This window comes from Tachypleus tridentatus, chromosome 8, assembly GCF_004210375.1.
Source record: "Tachypleus tridentatus isolate NWPU-2018 chromosome 8, ASM421037v1, whole genome shotgun sequence".
Lineage (NCBI taxonomy): Eukaryota > Metazoa > Arthropoda > Merostomata > Xiphosura > Limulidae > Tachypleus > Tachypleus tridentatus.
Genome location: NC_134832.1, coordinates 40,526,812 through 40,552,198, shown reverse-complemented (window position 1 = coordinate 40,552,198; position 25,387 = coordinate 40,526,812). Strand labels below are relative to the sequence as shown.

At 32.5% G+C, this 25,387-nt stretch overlaps 1 protein-coding gene across 5 annotated transcripts in view; it reads left to right on the top strand.

Annotated features, from left to right (window-relative positions):
* Nucleotides 1–25,387, top strand: part of LOC143222232 (TGF-beta receptor type-1-like) — a 123,902-nt gene that overhangs the window by 703 nt on the left and 97,812 nt on the right. For 2 of the 5 annotated variants that reach the window (XM_076448455.1, XM_076448453.1), the window contains exon 1: nt 20,889–21,035. The exons of the other annotated variants lie outside the window; for them this stretch is intronic. The gene's annotated coding sequence lies outside the window, so the exon portion shown is untranslated. Of the gene's footprint in view, nt 1–20,888; nt 21,036–25,387 lie in introns of those variants that run through there. 5 annotated transcript variants of the gene reach the window in all.

Sequence of the window (25,387 nt, the reverse complement as noted above, 5' to 3'; positions counted from 1 at the left end):
TGTGTTCTACTTTGTTTACCTATTTAATTTGGAGTAAGAAGTTTATTTGTATATCAAGTAAGTAAGAAATTGATTTATTTTATCACATCTAACCAAGTGCAGGATAACAATTTTACAGATATTTAGAGTGAAGAATAACATAAATTATTAAAACATTGTACAACTTTTTCTGTGTGCAGTTTGTGAGAGTTCTCGTGTTTTACTCTATCATTGTGGCTCAGTTTTATTTTGGTTGCAGGTTGAAATAATAGCAGATCAATCATGTAAAAATATTCCCGAGGTCATGTGTATACATAAGAACAATTAATTTGTACTGAGTAGTGTGTAACATAATGATTCATTGGTTAAGTTTCAGATAAATGAAAAAAATAAATTGGAAAAAACTGAGCATTTTTGGTTTTAGGATATATACTTCTTTAAGTAAATCCCTGACAAAGTAAAGTATATTTTTTAAAACAAAAATAATTATGACATCTTTTTGCTCCATCTATCATTTCTCTATAGTCTTTGTTAAGTTTAATTGATTTACTTCTGAGTTTACAAATTTCTACTTTTCTTGGCCTCTTTTGTCTTATAGGTTCTAGTTGTTTTAAATCATCATCTTATTTAGCTAAAAGTAAACTTCTAGGGTTTTACTGGATCCCTGCAGTCAATTCTTTAAAATAAGTAATTTTTAAATCCTAGCCTAGTATATCTGCTAATAATGTGCTTAGATTCAATAAATACTTGGTGCTCATTATTTTGTGTTTAACAACTTTCCACTGATTAAGTCGTATAAAAAAATGTCTGTTCTCGTATTAATACTCTGACATATTTGCAACTCTTCCAACAACTTAATTAATTTTCATTGTATTAAGGACCATTTATTCAATAAACTTTCTTTTAACAAGGTTTGTGGATCTGAATGTTCCATAAATCTTAACTTGAAATTTGTAGGTACCTGTCCAGGTTTTGCCATTTTTATACTAGTTGTGATAACATCTGTCTAGTAAGTAATCACTAAAATGCTTTTTCTACATGTGGAACCTAATATAGTAAACTGTCTTAGTTTAGGTTCAATACAGTTTGATATTTGTTAATGAATTTTGTCCATAATGTGTATTTATGTTCTTTTTTTTTTTTTATTCCAGCCTCCATATAATTGTAGATTCAGAGTAGACAAAGATATAACAGTGCAATCCACACACACATTTATATATTTCCACTAAATCTTGAGCAAATCTCTTGACATACATTATCTAAAATTAGGCAACATATGTTAATCTAAACTAAACTTTGCTGCACAAAATTAGCTAATCCCTATTTTCAATCTTATCACTACTGGCATAATCACTGTTTATAATTTTTTTATGTTAGTCCTTTATGTTCAATTGGGGTGAGCTTCTAAACTTTTGTTTTGAAGCCTAGAATTACTTGGTAGCAACTACAAGCACAGAATAATCTCTGATGATAACACAATTTTCCAGTTGCATTTTATTAAATTTGATGGTATCATTTAATGGAATGTTGTTTCTTGAAGCCCCTATAATATGAGAATTTTTGCTGTATACTCAGAGATAACACTTAAATATCTGAAATAAACATGCATATTTTTATTTAAAAGATGTTAAGCTCTAGTGTTGATAAACTATAATTTTTCCATATGAAATTGCTTGAACATCTTAAAATGTATCGGAACTGGTCAGAATCACTGTTGCCAGAGTCAATGTGGTGCAGTTTTTCTTATAATAACTTTTTTTATTATAATAAAAGCAAATTGATTTTGTTGTAACTTTCTTGGCCCTGTGTGCTTCCCAGTAAGGTTTATTGTAATAACTTTTTGTGTTGTATGATTTGTGATTGAAGTTACAACCTGCACCTCTGGTTATTCTGTCAGGAGCCATGTTAACAGGAAACCTGTCTTCATGCATCTGGCATTCTACCAAATATGTGTCAATCCTGAAACATCATAGTTGGTACAGTGACCCTATTTATGGACTATTTACACTGTCTCCTTTTACTGTACCATTTGGTGTAACACTGTATTGATAACTACAGGCTTTAGGATCTTGCATTTTTCCATTACTTGCCAGACGCACCAAATCTTGACTTACACTGGGTATTTGTCTATGTAAGGTTTTGTTGTCATTCCAAGTATATTTGTCAATATCATTTAGTCTTATGTTGTTTAAGAAAGAATTCAATATAGAAAAGTGTAAAGATCATCATGTAAGTGCTGTTGAACCCAGTTGTATTTGACAAATCTAATGAAGAAGTTTCTATTTCAGATACTGTAGTTATTGCTGAATTCAAGACCAATGCTGCATGATATAAAACAATCTTTTGAGAAGGTACTTCATTTATGTACAAGGAAATGTCTTAATCTTTTCTACCATTTATCAGTGTTTGTTTAAGGGTTCACAAAGAGTTTATAACATCTTGAAGTTTTATATGTTGGCTCACTGCAACATCTGGGTTTTTACAGTGAGACATTAAAAGTTTGAACTGAGTCACTACAGTGAGTTTCAAGTTTGGGCTTCAGTTTCAGGCTGGTATATATCCAGAGATCCTCATTTACAGTACATATGCTTGGAAAACTGAGCCTGTTATATAGAGAGAATCATATTATATGTGTAAGTTGTTCCATCACTAGATATTGTAAAACACTATTCGTCATTTCAAGTAAGACTGGTATGACTGAGTTTAAGCTCTTGGTGTGACTTTCACATAAATGTATTTGCTGTGACAACTTTTTCTGGTACTGTGCTTCTAATGCTGTAAAATGCTGAAATCACCCCACCATACAGATAATCTCCTCATTCTTTTCCCTTGAACACTTTTCCTGTGCATCAGATGTTGATATATTTGTCATCTTAAGTTTTTTTCCACAAAACAAACATGGACTTTCGATCAAGTAATTTCTTTTATATCTATTCCTCCTTGGTGTATAGTCTTCTGTTATCCTTTGAAGATGCCCTAGACTAGTAAGTGGTGAATAAAACCTTTCATGCCACGTCAAATGCATTGCTGATACGTTAGATAAGTAGCTTGATATTATCATCAAAGTTCACAGCTGTTAACATCTCTTCTTTGCTTCAATTTTTCCGGAAGAGTCTTATTACTTCTAATGTTGGACTAATGTGTACTGCACTTGTCTTCTTTTGACAAAAGAGGCATTTTATAAAACCAAAACCAGTTTTTTTTAGTTATTTGGTGGAACTTTTATTCTCAATGGACTCTCCATCATAACATTTTCATTTCACTGAATAATAATAAAGACCTGATTCTGTAACCAATGAAATTGAGCAGATCTACTACTAAATCATAGATACTTTACCTATACCTAGTCGTGTAGCATTGTTGAAGTTATTAATGCTTCTATTTTATCTATGATGCTTTGTCCTTACCCAATCATGTAGCATTTTTGAAGTCATGTTAATGCTTCTATTTTATATCATCACATACACATGATAACAAATTAAAGTGTCTACATACACCTTGTTTATTCACCCATAATAAACGTAACATAATTTCACCATCAAATTTGGTAAGTCAATACAATCATTGCAATACTGGTTTGTTTGGTACTCGTTGCCCATGCACGAGTCACTAAGGAAGCCAGTAATTTTTTTCTGCCTACAAGGGTGCATGATGGTATGTTGGAACATAATGATTGATCTTTTGAATATCTGTGTTCACATGTAAAACCTACATCAGTAGTTTGTGAAGCATGATGTATATGCACTGGTGTTTTTGATAGCAAACTCAACTCTTCTTACAGCAGCAACACATTATAAAATATTAACAATGAATGTATCATTAATAACAGTAAGATGAAAAAGTTGCAAAAACATTTGATTTGTATGAGAATAGTGATAATCTTCATTTAGTGCATTGCAAAGATGTATTTAATATGACATAAATGAAGTTATTGCAGTTTTATTACCTTATGACAAAGAAACATTATCACAAAAACTGCACCATTTTTGACTTTGGCAACATTACACCATGATGGTGTATCTAAACCCTGAAACAGTTGGAATTTTTAAAATTTCAGGTTAAACATCTTGGCTAGTATGTTTTTTTTAAACATAACTGAATGTTAGTTTCTCATGTTAATACTTGCATTTCTTGAGTTAATATTAGTTTTAATGAATATTTAGCACTTAATTGTTGGAAACATGACAGAATATTATGGATTTAACTAGGTAGTAAGCATGTGTATGTCTTGGATCTAACTGAATTAATTTTAATAGTCAAGGTATTTGCTTTATAAGGATTCAACTGTATATTATTAGTTTGATTTGTCAATTAAGTCATGCATCTTATGGGCATAACTAAATATTATTAGTTTACTAGTCAGTCAGCACTTGTGTAGATCTCTTGAATAGTTTTACTAGGTATTAAGCACATAATGTTATATATTTATAGTTGAATATTGCAAGTTTTACTAAATAATAATCAATTACATTTCTAGATGTACAAATGCCAGTGAAGTGCCAGAGGAGTCAGTCACTTCTTGGGCTTTTTATTGATAGAGGTCATAATTAGTAAATTAGTATAATTTACTGATGACATTAAACCCTTTGAAATGTATTGAGATTGCTGAGGTATTTGAATAAATTAATTAATTTGATATATATTTGGCAAATTACTTTTAGTTATAGTAAGGTAGATGCAAGATAATACAGGTGGGTTATCATAATTTGGACCAACATTTAATATGTAGAATAATTCACTTATTAACATGAGTGAAGAAAAAGATCCTGTCATAATGAGGACAGAAAAGTAATTCAAGACAATGAGACAGTGCTCTATTTATAGTAGCAAAGCTAACAGAATTTTAGGGTGTTTTTACAAACATACTGACTACAAGTTAAAACGAGGTAATTATCTTTGTGTATAAAGCACTAGTTAGTTCTCATTTAGAATGCTGTGTACATTTGGTTTCCTTACTTATATTGACTTTCTGGTAAAGATTCAGGGGAGAGCTACTAATGACTAGGAATAGAAGGATTATCTTATGAGGATAGAAGGGTAAGAGGTGATCTTATTGAAACTTATAAGATTATTTTGTCGGTTGATAAGATAAAGGCTTTTGATATATATTTATGATATTCTGAAGAAAATGCAACAAGAGGATATTAGTTTAATCTTTGGAAAAAGATAGGCTAGGCTACAGTTAAGACAGATGTGTTTTTTTTTTTTAACAGAGTGATCTGTTTATGGATTGAGTTGCCTAAAGCTGGGTGGCTTAATTAATCAGTATAATCAATTACCTATGAACAGCAGTTACATGAATTAATTTCATATCAACAGTTGATTTAATAACAAAATCTCCAGTTATTACAGTTTTTGATTATTCCAACTAGCAATGAGTCAAAATTACAATTAAATCAGTTGAACATAATAAGATAATTGAAATTAGTATTTCCAGTTATTACTGTTTTTAATTAATTGAATCATAACTGTGATTAAATTGTTTGTCATGAAATTAATCAACTAATCTAAATTGGGGGTTTTTGATTATTATTATTATTTGAGTTATCCAAGTCATATAAGTTTATTTACCAAACTTGCTCATCTTGTCTTTCTTACAGCAAAGCCACTAATGCTATGTATGAATTTTGAATTGTTGACTATAGGGAAGGCAACTGTCAGGTAACCCTAATGCCATCTAGAATTATCAATGACAGTAATGGTGGCTGACATTTTATGAGTTAAAGAGGGTGAATGATTTAAATATAAATGAAGGTGGGGTTTAATTTTTTAGTTTTCTCATGGGTGTGTGTGTGTGTATGTGTAGAAGGACAGCCATAAAGGACCAAATGGTCCCTAGTTGTTTTTAAATATCATTTGGATATCTTTAATATACCTAAGTGTACCTGTTTTGTAATAGGTACACATCTCATTTAATATGTGAAATTTGATATTAATTTACTAGTCAGTAAATTGTGAGAAATTAAGGGTATTTGAAATATATATATATATATATCTATCTTTGTCAGACATACCTGTCTTGGATGAACTTGCCTCCCTTCTCAATTCCAGACTGCCTCTCTTATGATCTCCTATTCTTTGGCTTGGGCCATCAATTTTTTCAATCAGACCTGGTCTTATTTCTTTCTGTATGCTTACACCCTTATTTGTCTCTTTTCTCTGGTTCTTGGCTTTCCACACATCTTTCCTTTTGGCCCTGTTGTTGGCAACTATTTGACCTGCTCAGCCTTGATCTGCTTAACATTCAGATACTCCTTTCCTCTCCCCAGGTTTTGCTTGCTTCACTCTCATCTATCTTTTCGTCATTGAGAAATGTTTTCTCCATACTCACACATGAAATTTGTGCAATATATTGCCCTTTCACTGGGTCTTTTGTCATTGGTCCTTTCACTTCTTTCCTCTTGTCTATCATACTCAATGATTTTCTTGCTCTTTTTACTTGGCTTGTTATTTTTGTTTTTACAATTTATCAGGAGGGTCTCTTCCATTGCATTTCTCCTTTTCTGGTGTCACAAGATTCTTTTTCCACTGTCACCTCCACTATTTTTTATTCCATTGCTCTTTACTCCTCTCCTCACCCAACTCCCATGTTTGTGCAGTTTAGCATGATTTTGTCCTTGCCCCCATTTGAATTGTGGATGTCTCACCTTTTGTACCTTCTTTCTCTCCAAACTTGCTTTCTTTTCCTCCTCACCTGCAATTCTGTTGTTTTCATGTCTATCCTATAGATGCTTTGCATGCTGTCTTACACCATGCTTACTTACTACTCTATCTTTAGACTGGCCTTTCCTTCCTCAGGCTTTAATTACATAGAAGGTTGACTTTACTTCTATCTCCCTTCCTGCTGATTCTTGCATATTGGACCATCAGACCCATATTAGCTCCTGTGTCCTGTTCCATTGACTGTTTGGTGGGCCTGTCTTGGAACTCTCCCTTTTGAGGTCTGTGCCCTTATTTGTCTGTACCTTGGGGCTCTTGTTTTGCCAAGAATCTCTGTCTGTCTGCTCTTACTGCATAAGTCTATTAACTTCTGGCTACTGTTTATGTCAAAATGTGGATACTCGCAGATTATTTCACATTTATGTGCATTTGATTTGCCCCCTTTTTCATTCTTTTACATCTGTTTTTCACCAGCCCTAGGACAAGCTCCACCAAGCAGGCACATGGACACTCTCTACACATTCTCCTTCTCTGCATCTTTTGGCTGTTTTATTTTCTGATAGTCTACAGCTTGTGTATCACCATTCTCCAGTCTTATTCCCATTGTCTTTGAGAGGAATACATACTATTCTTTTTTTCAGAGCCCCTTCTTCATTTTATAAGATCACACCAAGTGGGTAATGTTGCCTCCCAGGATATACTTACCCAAAATTTTTATTGAGCCAGGATAACAGAAAGCACTCATAGCATCTGCCCTGGATTTACATATGTTCATTGTGAGATGGAGTGTTTGGTAAGATCACTTGAGGTATCATCATGGTGTGTATAGAACTACATATATGTTTTTACTGAATTATATAATCCAAACTGTTCAAATTCCATGAACTATAGTAGGAAATGCCAGCAGCAGGGAACTATTTTACCCATTTTTGGCTTGGATTTACTAACTTTTAAAAACAGGGTTTGACAGTTACCCATTGCAGTGTGTGTAGTAAAAGACCTTTCTGGACTGAAGGACCAGTGAAGATCTTGACACTTTATTTGGATTTTTCCTATGTGAAATTTCCTTCTTTATCCAGTGGAATATGGGAGACTCTTGCTATTTACCAGTTCCTAGCCACTGGATGTGGTGAAACTAAACCTTGCTGAGGCAGTACAAAGGAGTAGATTGGTATTGCATAATATGGTGCTCTTCTCCTGTTGACAGTGTCTAAAATCTGCTCAGTTTATTTCAGGTGGCCTGATGTGACTTTGCTATAACCAAAAACACACACACACACACACACACACACAAAATAATTTAAGAGAGCATTCTTTACCAGTGACTTAAATATGCAATATTAATAGAACTGTGTTACGAATTTCCGAAAGATATTCTAAAAAGTAATTCAGAATTCTGTAGTGTACGTTTACCATAAGGATCAGTGTAAGAGAGCGTGCCAGCTATCGTTCTGTAGGCCACTTTTTTGTTCTGTGAATTATTTGTTATTGAAATGTATTTGATGTTAGCTACCAATTGTAGCTTAAATAAATATTATTGTAATTAATGTAAGCATAATTTCCACTTTGGACTGTGTTATTATAGATAATGATTGGGTTATATTAGTCCACTTTCTCTGACTCAGCCCCCCCCAGTGGTAAATCTATGGATTTGCAATGCTAAAATTAGGGGTTCGATTCCCCTTGGCGGGTTTAGTAAATGGCCTGATGTGGCTTTGATATACCAAAACACACTCACACTTCTCTGACTCTCTGTGTTTAGACTAGTTTTATAAAATATCAGACTTGTTCCTAGTTCAACATTGTGTATACATGGGCTATACAGTAATCCAAATAACAATTCCTGCTCTTAAAGTTGGTTTACTTTCAAATACTACAAAATGCAGCTCCCTGAGTTTTGTCGAGCCCACCTCAGCGTTCTTCGTATGTATGTAATTACTTTCAAGATATGGTTTTCAGACTAGAACCGTTCCCATTATAACAGCCACACCAAAAAGAAGTGTCTTTGACAAATATCAAATCGATGAACACTTCTCTACCAATGGAATTTTCTTCATAAACGTCATTTTAGACGTACGTATATATTACAACTATAATTTTTAAAAGCCAAAACAAAACACATTAAAATTAAAAATTAAACAAAATACGCTGCATTTTTAAAAAAGATCCTAGGGTACAAGCTACAATGCGGGATTATACAGTTTATCCTCGGTTTTGGAGGTGACTGCGGAAGCACGACCAACATTGCGGTGGGGATACACCGTCTATCAGTTTTAATCTCCAATTCACTAGTCTCACATAGAAAATAGACACATTGAAACTAAAAATTAGGAGAGTGAGATGTGGATGCTCTCCCAAGTTAAAATGATAATAAGAAAAATATAAAAAAATATAAGGAAAATATGGTACTACCATTTGGGGGTAAGTAAGATGAAACATACCTCTTGAAGTTGGCATTCTTGCCTCCAGTATGGTAGAGGCAATTAACACGACATTGAACCATATCAGTATACTAAGTTTACTGTGGCTGTCGTGCTTTCATATGCGGCTCAAGGTATATATCCGCATAAAGTAATGCCAATTTCTTAAATGGCCTTATTTTCAATTAAATATAATTATTAGTAAAAATTCCCTGGTTTTTATTTATTTGTATTTATTACAGAATAGCTTAAGTTTATCTGAAATTTATTTATTAAATTCATTAACTATTAATTTTTATATCAGTAATAGTTAATGGATTTAATAAAGAAATTTTATATAAAATTATTAAACTGTTCTGTAATAAATATAAAAAATGTACTAAATAAATACATACAAATAAAAATCAGAGAAAGTTTACTAAAATTTACTAATAATTGTTTTTAGTTAAAAATAAGGTCATTTAAGAACTTGGCACTACTTTATGCGGATGCACACCTGAACCGCATATAAAAGCAAGACAGTTACAGTAAACTTGTATACTGATATAGTAGTACCTTATTTACTTATTTTTATCTTTTTATGTTTATCTTTTTCTTATTCTTATTTTAGCTTGAGAGAGCACCCACCTTACTATAACTGTCTACAGGTAATGAAGGGTGATATAGATGTGGGACATTGTGGGCTTGTTCTCTTAATTTGTCGTCTGATTGTGTCTATTTCTTATGTGAGGCTAGCGAATTGAAAGCTAAGACTGATAGACGGTGTAATCCCACCGCAATGCTGGTCCTACTTCTCAGTCACCTCTAAAACCTAGGATACACTTTATAATCCCGCATAGTAACTTGTACCCCAGGATATTTTTTAAAATGCAGCGTATTTTGTTTAATTTTCAATTTTAATGTGTTTTGTTTTGACTTTTAAAAAATATGGTTATAATATAATTAATCAGAGGTTAGGATTTGCTGTTTCTAACGCAATCCTTCCTGATGATTTTATTTACTTATTTAACTTAATTTAAATGTATTTATTAAATTTCACTAAAATACACACACACACACAAACAAACAAACAAGCTTTCGTCAAATTACATATAATGCGTATATCGTAGATCTTTGTAGTGTGATTCGTATAAATTTATTGTGTGAATTAAAGGTTTAGTTTTGGTAGTGCTTCTATAATACAAATTTAGGTCTGGCATGGCCAGGTGGTTAGGGCGCTCGACTCACAGTCTGAGGGTCGCGGGTTAGAATCCTTGTCACATCAAAGATGCTCGCCCTTTCATCCGTAAGTGTGTTATGATGGTACAGTCAATCTCATTATTCGTTGGTAAAAGATTAGCCCAAGAGTTGGCCGTAGGTGGTGATGACTATTTGCATTCCCTCTAGTTTTACACTGCTAAATTAGAGACGGTTAGTGGAAGTAGTCCTCGTATAGCTTTGCGCGAAATTCAAAACAAATAAAATTTAATAAGATAAAATAATCATGAAAACAATGTTGCGGTAGGAATAAATTTATTTTAAATAGCAACGTTTCGAGCTACTTCATCAGGGTTATTATGGAATTAAATGACAGTTGGATGTTTAGAAAAAAAAGTGTTCTTGCGTGCATGTACGAATGGAGACGAACTATGTAAAATATACATATATACAGGGTGACCCAAAAAATTTACCCGCTGTTCGAGTGTTCATATGGCTAAAATAAATGAACCTACGAGTCTGAAAAACATCTTTAATATTTCGTACAATAAAATTGCTGTATAGTTACTACTGCACAAGCATTCAAACAAACATGACGTCTACAATAGAGAGCCTAACATACTATTACACAATTTTCAACTCTGATTCGATGGAGAATATTTGTAATATGTTGCTTTAATTCGTAAGTGTTTTTTGGCTTATTTTTAGACACCATCCAATATTATATGAAATAAAATTTTACAACTGATATACAAAAGTTGCATAACTAAAAATGTGGTTACATTTTATTAGTCGCATCCTGTGTTTGTGTAGAATATAATACTGAATAGGCAACTAAAATAAAACAGAATCAAATGGAATAACTGCGTTAAAAAGAGCAAATCCAAACCTCTGACTGATAATTTGTTATAAACAAACCCAAACAAAAATAAAAGATTTCTGCGCTAATCGAAATGATCCACAAGGTACAGACTGTAACGTGGGATATAAAATGTATCCTCCGTTTGCCAGTCTCACATGAAGAATAATTAAATAAAATAATCAAAAGAATAGAAATTAGGAGAGCGAGATGTGGGTGCTCAAGTCCACGATGCCCCACCCATATTTACATCACTTGCCTGCAGACAGTTGTGGGAAGGTGACTGCTCTCCGAAGGAAAGCAATAAATAATAAGGTAAGTAAGCGAAATAAATTTCCTTCCTGAAGTTGGCATTTCAGTCTCCGTTATGGTGGTAAGGCATTAATATTAGCCCAGTGGGCAAATTATGCATATGTGACATACGTATGCTACTTGAAGATGGCCCGCTCTTATGGGCTGAAATATTTTTATTGTTGTATGGACTACTCATGATATTAAATTTAATCACGTAGTGGAATCCTCATCTTTATAAAATATCAATTTGTTCCTAGTTCAACATTGTGTTTTATTATATTACCTTTTTGCAATTTGTATTACAGAACAACCACCAAAACCAAACATTCACAGAATAAGGTTACATAAATCATCATATAAAGATTATGTGTAACTGGAAGAAAATGTTTAGACGTAGATGTAAATTGAAGATCCCGTAGAAAGTTCAATAGATTGAGAATAGGATGTCGAAAAAGTCGACGTTTGTTACCGGCATTTGCTTTCAGGAGTAACTCTTAAGCGCTAAAGATGTTTTGCAGTTAGAGTATACTTTTAGTTAAAACTTACAAGCAACGGTTTAAGCTACAACCACAAAATCTCTATTTTCGATTTAATTGTGCGACATTAATATTTGCTGACTTCTTTCTCTTCTTGAAGTGAAGATTAAGCGTACAATAATAAATATTAGAAAAGTAGGCCTTTCTCATTGAGCCGCGTACTAACGAAGAAAGATTTACTTGGGTGATAGGGTTTCTTATTTTTTCTTTGATTTTTTTGAACCCACGTGTTTTCTTAACATCATGAGTAATTAATATTCATATAGGCTTACAGCGAAGGTACCCAAATGATAAAACAATGGTTTCTAAGAATATTTGAGTGAGAGCGTGAAAAACGTATTTTATTAACTGTTCTCATACTAGGTTGATTTCTATTTTTGCAGTAAGTAGCCTGCTCTGATAATTAAATATTATTGTAATACATTTGTATTTTAATTGAAACTAGACTGTTCTTTTTCACTCAACTTAAAATTTACCTCATTAGTGGCTACTGACGACTAATATTATGCTTGCTCAACTTATAATTTACCGAATTAATATATCTTTTAGTCGATGTTATAGGTTCAGTATTATAACACTATCGGAGTCTCATCGTAATTCGTACAAATGCTGTATTTTAGTATTCAGAGATACTTTATAGGACGATTTTTTTCTGCAAATTCTTAATACAGATTTAAGAATAGTTCGCAGTTTTCGAGACACACGCAAGTAATGCAATTTCACATCATTCTTTTGTCGCTTACAATAAACACAGTGATTTCATAAACACCGCTTTCATTAACTCTATCAAACCCGAATGCGTCATTTCGATGCATCTGCTGTATGGTTTTATTGTTTAACGAGAAACAAAATCTACTAGATGGAATAGTTCGAAACTCTAAATTTTTTTTTTTTTTACTAATTATGTAGCTTTTGCCAATAAAATATCTTACCTTTATGTTTGATACTTACATGAATTTGCAGCTTTGAAATTCCGAAAATATTTCATTGTGATCCTTTGTTAAAAAGCACTTAAAAATCCTTACCTTTATTGTACATTTTAATTACTGGTTTTTGTGTCTTCGAGATTTATTTAAAGTATTAAAAGTTTTTATTTAAAAAAAAAAGTGAATATTATCTTTATTTAAATTTCAAAACACCGCACGCGTTTTTACTGTGTACGGTCATTGGTCCAATAAAAATAACTGTATTACATATACCAAAATTAAAAGCAAGTCGACGTTTTTAATTGTCAGTCGGATGGTTTACTTTTATATACGTAATAAGATTTAAATCTGTTTGTATTTATTTATTTTCCATCCGTTTTTAGCGATTTTCTTTGCCCATTCAAGCAGTTATTAATGCTGATAGGGCCTAACTAGCAGCTTTGTCTGTAGAACGAATCCTGATTCAGTCGGGTGTCAAATGACTTAACTAAGCCTACCTTATTTCCAGAATTCTATTTTAAGTTAAAAAGCCGAAAAGTGAAAAGAGACTTTGGAAATGGGACTTGACTAATAAGTTCCTGGTTAACATGACTACTGAACAATTCAAAAGTGCACAGTAGCGTTACAAAAGGGCCTTGGTTCAAGTCCCAGAGTTTCTTTTCAGTTCGTGTTTTTTACTCAAAAGTGAATGTTAAATATCACCTTTTTATTAATTCGTTGTTAAAAGCCACGGTTTATACGCCGGCGAAGTATTAAAAGCCAATAGGCTTTTTTGTTTGTGACAAAGATCATGCAAATTGTATGCCACTTAGTAAAAAGCAAACGCGAAAGTTAAAAATGAATGAATAAATGTTAAAAATAATAATAAATGGATAACTACATGTTACAATACATGCATGTATACGTGTATTTTTCTTTATTTATTTTAACATTTATTTATTGATATATTCTTTAACTTGTTATTTTGTTTATTTTCAATTTTAGCATAAAATATCAGTATGTCAGGCTCTTACACCATTACTCGGCTTTATTTCTCGGTATATCTGCTTTGGTGTTTGTATAATATTATTCTCATTTTTATAATCAAGTGTAAGAACTTTTTCTTTTATTATTATTGATGTTTATAGCGCGTAGCTAAATCTAGCAAGATATAAATATTATAAGGGGCATTTAATATAGACTAATTTGGGCGTGAGAGGGAGTTTATTGTTGAACTTGTGTGATTAGATGTTACGGTTGGTAATTTGATGGAACTGTTTTTGTTTAGCTGGGAATATGTATTACTAATGTTTTATTTGTATGTGGTTTAAGTCGCGTTCATTCAGTTTTTACGAGTTTGTAGACCAATTAAATAAATTATTCAGTTTCTGTGTTAGTTCCTTAAATGTTGTTCACAGTTCCAAAAATTGCGCCTTTCTCATGGGGATTTTGGAACACTGGAAATTGCATATGTGTGTATTTTTCATGAAGGTATTCAGCAATTCACCATATACACCTGGCATTAGAATTGTTAGGTTCTATGAAACATTTTATATCATCATCGAGACAGTTTATCTGAGCAAACAAAAGTACGGGCTGATCTAATATTAGTGCTTCCACGTGTTACGAAGTTTGACCGGTTTCTGGTTTATTATCCGTCATCTGTAATCTACAATAAATGCAAAGCAAGACTGTTTTTTCTTATTATCGAAGTTTTATATTTCGACAAGAAAAATGTGAGGTACAGTGAAGTTGGATCTGAAAAGTGTTATTAAGATAGACCGATTTGGGAAATAGTACTCAATTAGGGGGGCAAACCAACGAATAAAACCAGATATAACATTATTATGGCTGTGAACAGTACTTTACGATTTTTCTAATGCTCTTCATTCACTAGTAAATCAATATACGCCTAGTGTTTAGGTTTACGAAAATTCCCCAAGTGATACAACTTCTCATACTACGATTACCATGAGTATTCTTATACCAGTAGTTCGTAGAAATTGACTGGATTATTCAAATAGGACCATCTTGCATGAGATTAAGCATGTAAAAATCTTCAGTGTTATTTTTTCTGTTAGTATTTTCTGACAACGTTATTTATTTAAAGGTTTAAGTATTATAATATGGCATTTTTATGATAATGTTACTTAACCATACTTGTGTTATACTGTTTTTTTCTTTTTCTCTAAGCTTTCTTGTAGTTATTTTCATGCAGTGTCATCTGGAAGTACAATATTTTCCGTCCTGTAATGTTCAATAGTTTCGTTGTTTTTTATTTCTGTTCTGTATTCATCAGAATTTAAAATCGGAATCTATAATTTCAACTTCCTCCTGAAATATCTGATTTAAATCCATATATTGCATTTATTACAATATACATTTACAACTTTTTAAATTCCTTATGAAATTAAACATGCATTTTTTATCAATATCAAACTATCGAATTGACATTCTTTTGGTTTTTTTAGAGCAGACATTGTTAAATAACGGTACAGATTATATAATAAAAAAACAACAATGACTAAAAGTTGCTCGTATTCAAATTTTTATTCTTTATAAAAATTATAAATATGTATTTATTTTCAACATTGAGTGGCAATATAGTGGTACGTAGAAAGTGGTAAAATGTTGAGTACCACTGTTTTCATTAATATGGCTTACAAAGCTGTTATTCGTCTGCAACTGATGAATAATAAGTCTGTGTTGTCTTTTTTACTTAAGGTAACTTTACCGATCACCACTCGTTTATTTATCAGTCACTAGATCATTAGTAAAATGGAATAAAAAATTGAATAAAACTGAATGCCAAAGTTCAACGTGATGAAAAATATATTGAAAATAATATAACACTATTGTGAATAATTGTATTCTACTGAAAACAAACAAACAATCAAACAAAAATATAACTTGTAATTTGAATCCATATTATTAATGGTAATGTTGTTGTACATTTATGATAATCCTGACGTATTGTACTGTTCATTCAAGGCTACTTTTTCTCTTTGACTGTTCTCAAAGATTATCAAAATTTTAACTTGTTTGGACAGCCTTATTTATGTTTTAACTTAATATTATGCTTCTGAATTGGTAATTTTATTTTACTATTATGTAACTTCATACAAAAAAATGTTATAAGACATTTTGAATGAAAACATATATCACATTAATATAGTTATTAGTTTTAATTAACATTATAGAAACACATGGTCAGATGTGGCTAAAACCTGTCATTTAAATATATATGCTCCTTCAGATACGAATTAACAGATGATGTTTACGATTTTGTTTTAAAATTTCTCAATTTTCATTGAATTTTGTGCAATTGTCTTAGGATTTGAAAATTACAGATTTTCATTTTCTATCGCTATATTTACTTAGACATAGGTTTTTTTTTTATAATAAGTAATAAAAGTGACCACAGAACTTTTATAAGGTGTACAGAGATAAGAAGAGTTACAACATATGGCTGTTGATTAAAAATTGTCGAAGTTAAAACGTTATCTGCTTATTGACGGATATCTTGGACTACAGCACAACTTATGGTATATAAATAAACCAAGAATCCCAAAACATAGGCGCTATGGCGTCTTTGAAGAGTATAAACATAGACCACAGTGTTTGATGTGCACAGAGCTCTCATAAGGAGAAAATAGTGCGACTTACATGCAGTTATTTCCAACATATGTAAACACCGTTAAAATGCAATTCCAGACATCGGGCCATGCCTCAGAATGAAAATTAGTAAATAATCTTAAATCTTTGTTTCTTTTTTCTTCAAAAGTCTTTCACTCTTAGACAAGATATAAACCTATACACTTGAAAAAAAAGACGTGTTGAAAATAAAAGTTCCAAGATTTATAACTGGAGATTAGTTATACTTATGTAAAATTTAATTCATGTATTACCTCTTAGAAGGAATGGAAACGACAATAGGCATTGCCATACGTTAAAAAAAATTAGGGGTTATATTGGTTCATTATTTAAAAGTTCAGTGCTTGTTTGTAAAAGTTTGAAGATGTAAATAGGTAGTAAGTAGAAAATAGGCGTTTCAGTTTATTTATTTGTATAGTTTTGAAAAAAATATGATAGCCGACAGTATTGAAAGATAACTTGTGTTGCTTTAAGTAATTGTTAGTTAAAAATTCAGTGCTGATGTTTGTACATTTGCAAGTTCTAATAACGATTAAAACGTGAAGATTAATTTGTACACTAGAGAATATGAAAAGTACATTTGAAAGTCTTAAAATGTGTAATCCTTTCATATTTTCATATTGGTACACTCGTACGTCTGTGAAATCATAATGATTTATAAACCTCAAAGAATGGGTGATCTGGTCAAATTTTTTAAAACAAGAGAATGGCTAGATGCTCCTTTAAAACATTTTAATCATTTATGCGCTTACACGGAGATAAACTCGTTTAGATCAAGAGATGCATGAAAAACTCTAAAAACCAACATTTTATAACTGGTAGTAGTTTGATGGTTTGGAACTTTTAACTGGGAATATCAAAACATCTTAAAGGTTTTAACTTCTGTACTTTAGTTTGATATATATTCACAAAATTGAGGAAAACCTTTATCATATTTCATCACAAATGTGAGTTTTCTAAATGATATAACTTGAACAAAAAATATTTTCAATTTGAGATGTGGAATATACAAAACCAAAAAAGGGAGGGGGCGTCTTAAACATAACTTTGCCAACTGAAGCTCTGCACTTTCACACGTGGAGATGTTATAACCGTGACAGTCAGTTTTGCTACTTGGTTAAGAGTAGTTATATAGATAGCGGATTCTGCTGACTGGTTGCTTTCTCTCTGATCAGTATTTCTAAATTAAGCTGTGCATATTACGAAATTGTCTCTAACCTGGCTATTTAATTCGTATTATGCATAGCGCCATTCAGATTACAAATATCAGTACGAAAGAAGGAACTCTCAGAAATGAGTTAATGCATGTTTTAACTTATCATTATTACTATACACATACGAAAACTTGAAATTTTTAACTGGTCCATATTAAAATTATATTTTACAAATGCAGAATAAAATGACAGATTGCTTACACTGTTAAATAACTCGCTCTTTAGCATTTTAATTGGTATCCTGAATTTGTATGTATGTTTCTTCGACTTAATGATTAAAACCACAAGATAAAGAAGTCATTGTCTTCGTGTCTTTCGGAAGCTGTAAGATTCCTTCATATGTTTCGATGGCTTGGGTTAACAAAAGGTGTACTCTTAAAAACATCACCTGTGTACTAAATAGCGGTAATAGTCAATAAGATTGACAAAATGTATGACCATAAATAATTGTTACCTTGTACTTAAACCTAGTTATAAACGTTTTGTTCACATTTATAAACGTTCTTTTACCATTTTCTGTAAAGAAGGTTACCAAAACTTCTGTTGTCATTATTATTATCATTATTATTGCTATTTTAAGTTTAAGCATTCGTCTTTGCTGGTAGCTTTATTAAAATGTGCTGCTGATTACATATTCATGCACACACGAACAAAAAACGTGTGTGTGTGTGGTGAATACTAGCAAGAAATACCACTATAAGCAAAAGCTGATTAAATCAACAAAAACATGAACTTTAGAAAGAATGAAAAAACATAATTGAACAGAAAGTAGAAAACCAAAATTAAAGTATCTTAAATTATACGTAAAAGCTATAAGCATAAAAAAGAATGTAGCAAAAATATGAAAAAGCGAGTAAAATACGTCACAGAGGCTATTGAATAGTAGAGAAATGTTCGGGTAAGATTTCTGTAAACGAAAACAATTGAGTCACAATATGACGGACAGAATATTTACATGATAGTCAAAATGTTCGACATTATATGTCTGCAGAAGTCAGTAGGAAAGTTTTCTGATGATAAATAATTGTGTTATGTGCAAAGAAATCACAAATCTTAATTCAGTGAGATTTGTCTCTCTCTCTTCCACTCCCCTCACGGAAATTGCTAAGGTAGTTACAAAATTATCAATTTGCTGATACGGATACGTCATAGTTCTGTTACTAGGGGAGTTATTTTATAGCTGTTAACGTTTCTGAAATACTCCTATGATTATCTTTTCTTTTTTTTTCCAGAAATTATTGTAACAATTATTTGTCCCCCCTTTAGGACAGCGATAAGTCTACGGATTTACAACGCTAAAACCAGGAACTCCATTCCCCTCGGTGGACATAGCAAGTAGCTTGATGTGGCTTTGCTATAAGAAAAACGCACACACAGACATGTGATAATTATTTGACGAATATCAACCACTAACTCAGGACAAGCCACTAATAATTTTCCTAACATTCAGTACTACCTTTCATTTCTGTTAAATCAGCCACTTTATTCACTTTCAGACAGCCATTTGTATACCGTAGCTCACTGTTTTAAATCAAACCGTTTAATTATCCACAACATACGTAGTTTTATAAATAAATTCCCTGACCTGTAGCCTCCTTTACTTAATCAATCTGCTGTTAAGAAATTTATATGCAAAAACGGCTCGTTTGGGCTGAGAAAACACTTTACATAGAAGAGCGAACAACGTTTCGACCTTCTTTGTGAACCTCAGGTTGACCGAAGAAGGTCGAAACGTTGTTCGCTCTTCTATGTAAAGTGTTTTCTCAGCCCAAACGAGCCGTTTTTGCATATAAATTTCTCAACAAGTGGGTTTCTCGTCATCACCAATCTGCTGTTAATACTTAGTAGACCTAAAATATCATCCTCAAACCTTTAAACCCACCTGAACTTTAAAGTTATTTCAGGTATATTTTGTACTACAATTAACCACTGTTCGTTTACAGCCATTATTTCGGACCATCTTTTTCCACCGTAATATACTCTCGTCGTAACCAACTGGTGTGTTTACATTGAGCATTTAGCAGTTTCTACATGCATCTGAACTATGGATACCTCTTTATCACCGTATAACCACCTCTTTTACATCAGTCATTTTTATACATCTTGTATCACTATCACTTAACTTCTATATCACGCTCACCCGTTATATTTTGATCAAAGTCAGTATGATTCAGAAGATTGTCTGAGGGCATAACATTTGATCATTTTCTCATAATTGCCCTTCTCTATTTTCATCGGTTTGATTGTACCCTACATCAGCTTCAGCTGTAGTTCCCTTTGTTACTTTTCCCATTATCCTTAACACCATTAGCATTTCATTAACACCGCCCTAAGTTATCTGTATACACCAGGGGCGTACATTTTTTACACCCGATTGGGGGGGGATGATTTTTGCAACCACTTATGTGGACTGTTCAATTTGCAAATTGGTAATCTCTGATTACGTGAACCTGAAAGCTGTAAACATGCAGTCACAGAGTAATCTCGTTGCCACGATACTTGCATGTATACGTAGGCCTACTAACTGATACTTACGAACTATCGCTTAGATCGAAAAGCTTAGATGCACGCCTATATTAAACATGTACATTTCGGTTACTGAAAAAGTCTGCATCTAGGCCTAATTATGTAATTCGATTGGTAAGAACACGAGAATCACAAGAACAAACACACAGTTTGTAGGCCTGTGATGCAATAACACAATTCAACAGACCAAATTATAGGGGGGATAATTGTATGCACCATACCCCCACCTAAAATGAAGGGGGATGTATACCCCTATACCCCCAGGATCTACGCCCCTGGTATACACATATCCATCTGCGAACGAGCTTCGAAAATGCAAGTAGATGTATTTACACACAACACCCTGGCCACCAAATCATAACCCCTTTTCTCTACCTTAAATCATCTGTACATCCACTCTCACCTTGAAACCATGAATTACTTTCATCATTGTGTATACAGTTGTCTACTGGACGTCTAGCCACTAGTTTTTATAACTCTTGATGCAAGTATATTTTGTCGTTGTTGCAATCTGATATGTGATAAAAATAAACGCATAGCAACAGTGTCACGTTGTGGTTTGGCGCCATAACTCTGCCACGTGGAGTTTTTTCGTGTCAATCATAGATCGTTACCCTTATCTGATTTTGTTTGCAACGCTTGAACTTAAAGACCACGAGTTTCTCGTGAGACTAGTTTTTAGGTCTTTGAACTTCTTTCTTTGGCGAGTGTATACACTAGGGTGTTTAATGAGAGAGGCTGTATTACTTGGCAGATTTACATTTTGTTGTCAACTCGTGGAAGAGAAGAAAGTAAAGCGTGTTTTGGTGAAATTAAGTAGTATTGATACTGTAAATTGTATGCATATTTCTAGGAAAGCGTGATTGTTTTTTATACTAAAACTTTTTAGCACAAACTATTCGAATACCTAATTGTTTTTAAGTAAAAAAAATAAGATAAAACGCGTGAAAATGAAACACTTGTATATACACACACGTATACATATAACAGACACAGTTTCAAGTACACTTAATTCCAAAACATAGTCTGTAATTTGAGCGTTTCGCGAAACTGTTTTGATCTTGCACATTAGTGAAGATTTTTTGGTGGAAACAGGGCGATTAAGTAGAAATTTAGAACTAATACATTATTGCAAAAATGTTGTACTGACTGGTTTTATCTACTTCTAAGTATAAAAATAGGATACTGATATTAGAATAGTACTTTTAGAATTTCGGAAAGTGTATATATATGTGTGTGTGTGTCTATTTATTCATTCACACACGTATATCTACTAAATGCCTAATAGCCTAACTAAGTTATACCTTGTATAGTTTTTTCCATAAATCATTTTAACATTTAATATAGGGTACTTTTCTAGCTAAAACATGTATCTTGTGAGCAAAAGAAACTAATTGTGTTCAAAATAAATTCCATAAATCGCCAGAATCTAAAGAGTTTTACTTTCTAGTATCGACAAGAAACATTTTTACATTAGTTGCTTCCTACTGGAATAGCAGTAAGTCTTCAGATTTACAACTCTGAAATAAGGAGTTTGACTCCCTGCAGACTCTGTTTATTTCTGTACTTAAACAGATTTTTTTTTTATGATTAGCTAAAACTATTAAGAAAAAGAGTACAAGGCTAACCAAATAGCATACAGCCTCAGTGCGTGAATTAAATATAATTAACTTGTATACTAATAGATATAAATTGATTTAATGCACTTCAATGGAATGAAGTCAATCACACCATGATTTCTTTCTTTATTTTTGGTCAAGTTAATACATCTAATCATCAGTCACATGTTCTGAAATGTAAATGAATGTTTCTCAATTAATATTTTGTAGAGATACCTTAAATGTTTAAGTTTTAAGATAGTCTGGGTGTGTCTTATTGAACTGGAATGCCTAAAGTACCAGTCATAAGATTTTGCATCATAATTCTGATCATCAGTTGCTCTGTTTGGTTAATTTTAGCTGTGATTGTGGTGAATTCTGTTGGTTGGTATTAGTTTTACATTAAAAATGTATGGATTTATTAGTTTCTGACCTGGCTCTTTAGCTAATTTGTTGCATAACATGCCACTGAGATTGAAAATACCATAACACTTCTTAATATTTTACTATACTATTGTCAATACAAACAACTAGAACAACTTGGCATCCATGCTTTGAGCTTAAACTTAGTCTTTGAAGTATCTTCAACCAGGTTTGTTAAAGAGCTGTTTCCAGAGTATATCTAGCCTGGACTCATTCTTTGGAATCTTCTAAGAATGTATTAATACATGTTTAACAGGGTTGAAGTTTGATGAACATGCAAACCATTTCATTTTGCCAACTCTTTCTTTTATAAGCATGTGTCAACCAGTTAGCATAAACATTTAAGAGCTACAGCAAGTGTTACTGATATATATATATATATAGAAACACAAAAGTTTGTACATGTTTCCCTATAATTTAAGGCATTAATAATCTCATTTGTTAGGATTTAGAAGTCAGGATCCTGACTAATGCTTTTTCCTGCTCCTAACATACACTTCCACTTACACCATATATATGATGTTCCTGCATAAAAATAAGTTTTGATATGGTTCTGTATCCTCTCTGATTATTAATTGACTGCAGGGTGAAGCAAAACTCATCTGCAAGAAGAATATTGTTTTGCATGTTGGTCCTCTGGATTTTTTCCTTGTTCCATTTCAAGTAACTTGTTTTGAACCTTCCTGTGAATGGAATGCACTCAGTTGGGTAATCTAGAAAAAATTTCATCTACTTGTATGTTGTCATGGCACCTACTTCAATCTCTAAGATTAATATTTTTGTTTTATATTAGAAGTTTGGAAAGAAACTAACATTATTTTATTTGGGATTCTGTAGACTGCACAAAGTTATTTATAGGCTCGGCACAGCCAAGTGCGTTAAGGCGTTTGACTCATAACCTGAGGGTTGCAGGTTTGAATCCCCGTTGCACCAAACATGCTTGCCCTTTCAGCCATGGGGGCATTACTATGTGGTGGTCAATCCCACTATTTGTTGGTAAAAGAGTAGTCCAAGAGTTGGCGGTTGGTGGTGATGACGAGCTGTCTTCCCTCTAGTCTTACACTGCAAAATTAGAGACAGTTAGCTCAGATAACGCTCAAGTAGTTTTGTGCAAAATTCAAAAACAAACAATAAAAAAAGCAATCAATCTCTGAGCATGTACTTCAAAACTGTGGGGAGCCTTAATCAACAATTGTGTACTCTTGTTGTGGATGATAGTTTGCTTTTTTGTAATGTCCAAGTGACAGTGCCATTGGTTTGGAAGAGGGTGCACACTCTGCTGATGATGCTTGACATTTTTAGCAAATGTATAATAGGTTTGCTTTAATTGATTGTTTTCCATTTGTCTAATGGCCATTCATATATGTAGAACATTAAACTTTCTTCCTTTCATATCTACTCATGATTAACAAATGATATAAACTGGTTAACTTAAACTTGGCATCTTAGACAAAAATTTATTAAGTCTGAAAGACCAGTCATTTGGGTTTCATGTAACTAATATACACAAAATAATTTGAGAAGGTGATTGACATTACCTTTATTTTAGAGATTTTGCTAAAACAACAAATTATGATCATTCTTTAACATTTAATTGTTTTATGCAACAGCAGCAAATACTGAAATATCTTACAGTAAGAAATATATTAGCTAAATTTTCTTTGTGTAAGAATCAGGCCCTGACTGTAAATCTGAAGATTTGTGATTTGCAACCCCTTGCTGCAAAAATGCACTTTATACTTTAAGATCATGGTCAAACCTATTTGGCCAGATAAGATAACCCTATCAGTGGATGCATGTGACACACTGCTTTTCCTGTTAATCCTTCCATTTGAAGTTAAGGATGTCTACATGCAGATAATGTTTTGTGTAGTTTTGCAAAAATTCTGAAACCTGTGTGTGTCTGTGTGGACAAGCACAGTGGCATTTATGCTTAGATAGTGCTTTGTTTAGAAAAACATCAGCTAAATAAATCACTGTGGTACAAAAAAAATCAAAAGAATAAATAGAAAACTTATTTTATGAAAAATGGCTAATATGTAATAGATATTGTTATTCACAATATTTTGGGCTGGAATGCCCTTTTTCTGGTGATTTTAAAACTGTATTGATTAACCTATTGAATGGTTAGCTTTCAAATTGTCCTTGCCAAACAGTAGATGACAAGAACTCCCTTATTTTACTAAAGAAAAGATAAAAAAAAAATTCAGCATTGGTCATTTACAGTGATAAATTTCTGACAGTGTTTTCTTTTCCAAGAGATTGAAAAGATCTCTGAACTGCACCTTTAGTGTCTACTACTTGTAGTAGTCCAAAGGAGATGTTGGTGTATGTGCATCTTCTCCTACCAATAAAGTACTTGAGTGGATATCTCATATGTGGCATTGAATTGGCTGGATATTCAAAAAGTTGATTAATTAAGTTAAAAATTAAGTTCTGTTGCTTTGATATATGCTTTACTAAAACTGTTCTATGTTCTCTATTTCTATAAGAGAAGTCAAGATACACTCCATTTATAGCAAGCATTTCATCAGTAATCTGTGCTCTCTATTTCAAAGAGATGTTCAGACATTCTAATTCTCACATCACTTCTGTAGCTAGAATTATTCCTAGGATTGTTTCCCCTTCCGAAATGTTTCCAAAAATCCATTTGCTTCAGCTGCTGCGTCTGATTCACCAGATGAAGCCATCTCTTCTGAACTAAGCAACACTGGCTTAGAAAAAGGTAGATTGAAGTACTGTAAGACATCAGGAGCAACCTTGGAATTTGTCTCTTTTTGTTGACATTTCATAGAAACTTACAAATTTTTAATGTAGGAGCAAATCCTGATCTACATATCAGAGTAACTTTAGCTTTTATATAGTACCAGATATATTTTGTATTCCGTCAGTAATTACTGAATAGTTCAGCAATGGTGGAGAACTGGTTTGTTTTGCAACATCTATCACATGCATTTGCCCATTAAACTCAGGATCTCGCTTTGCATTTTAGGGCAGGTATAATCCTCATTATTTGTCAGTCCCATACAGGTTTGGGATCATCCTCTGATCGCAATTTTAGCAGAAGCTTAGATTTTCCTCCTTTTCTTCACGACTATAAAAGCAAATCTTTTCTGTGCTAA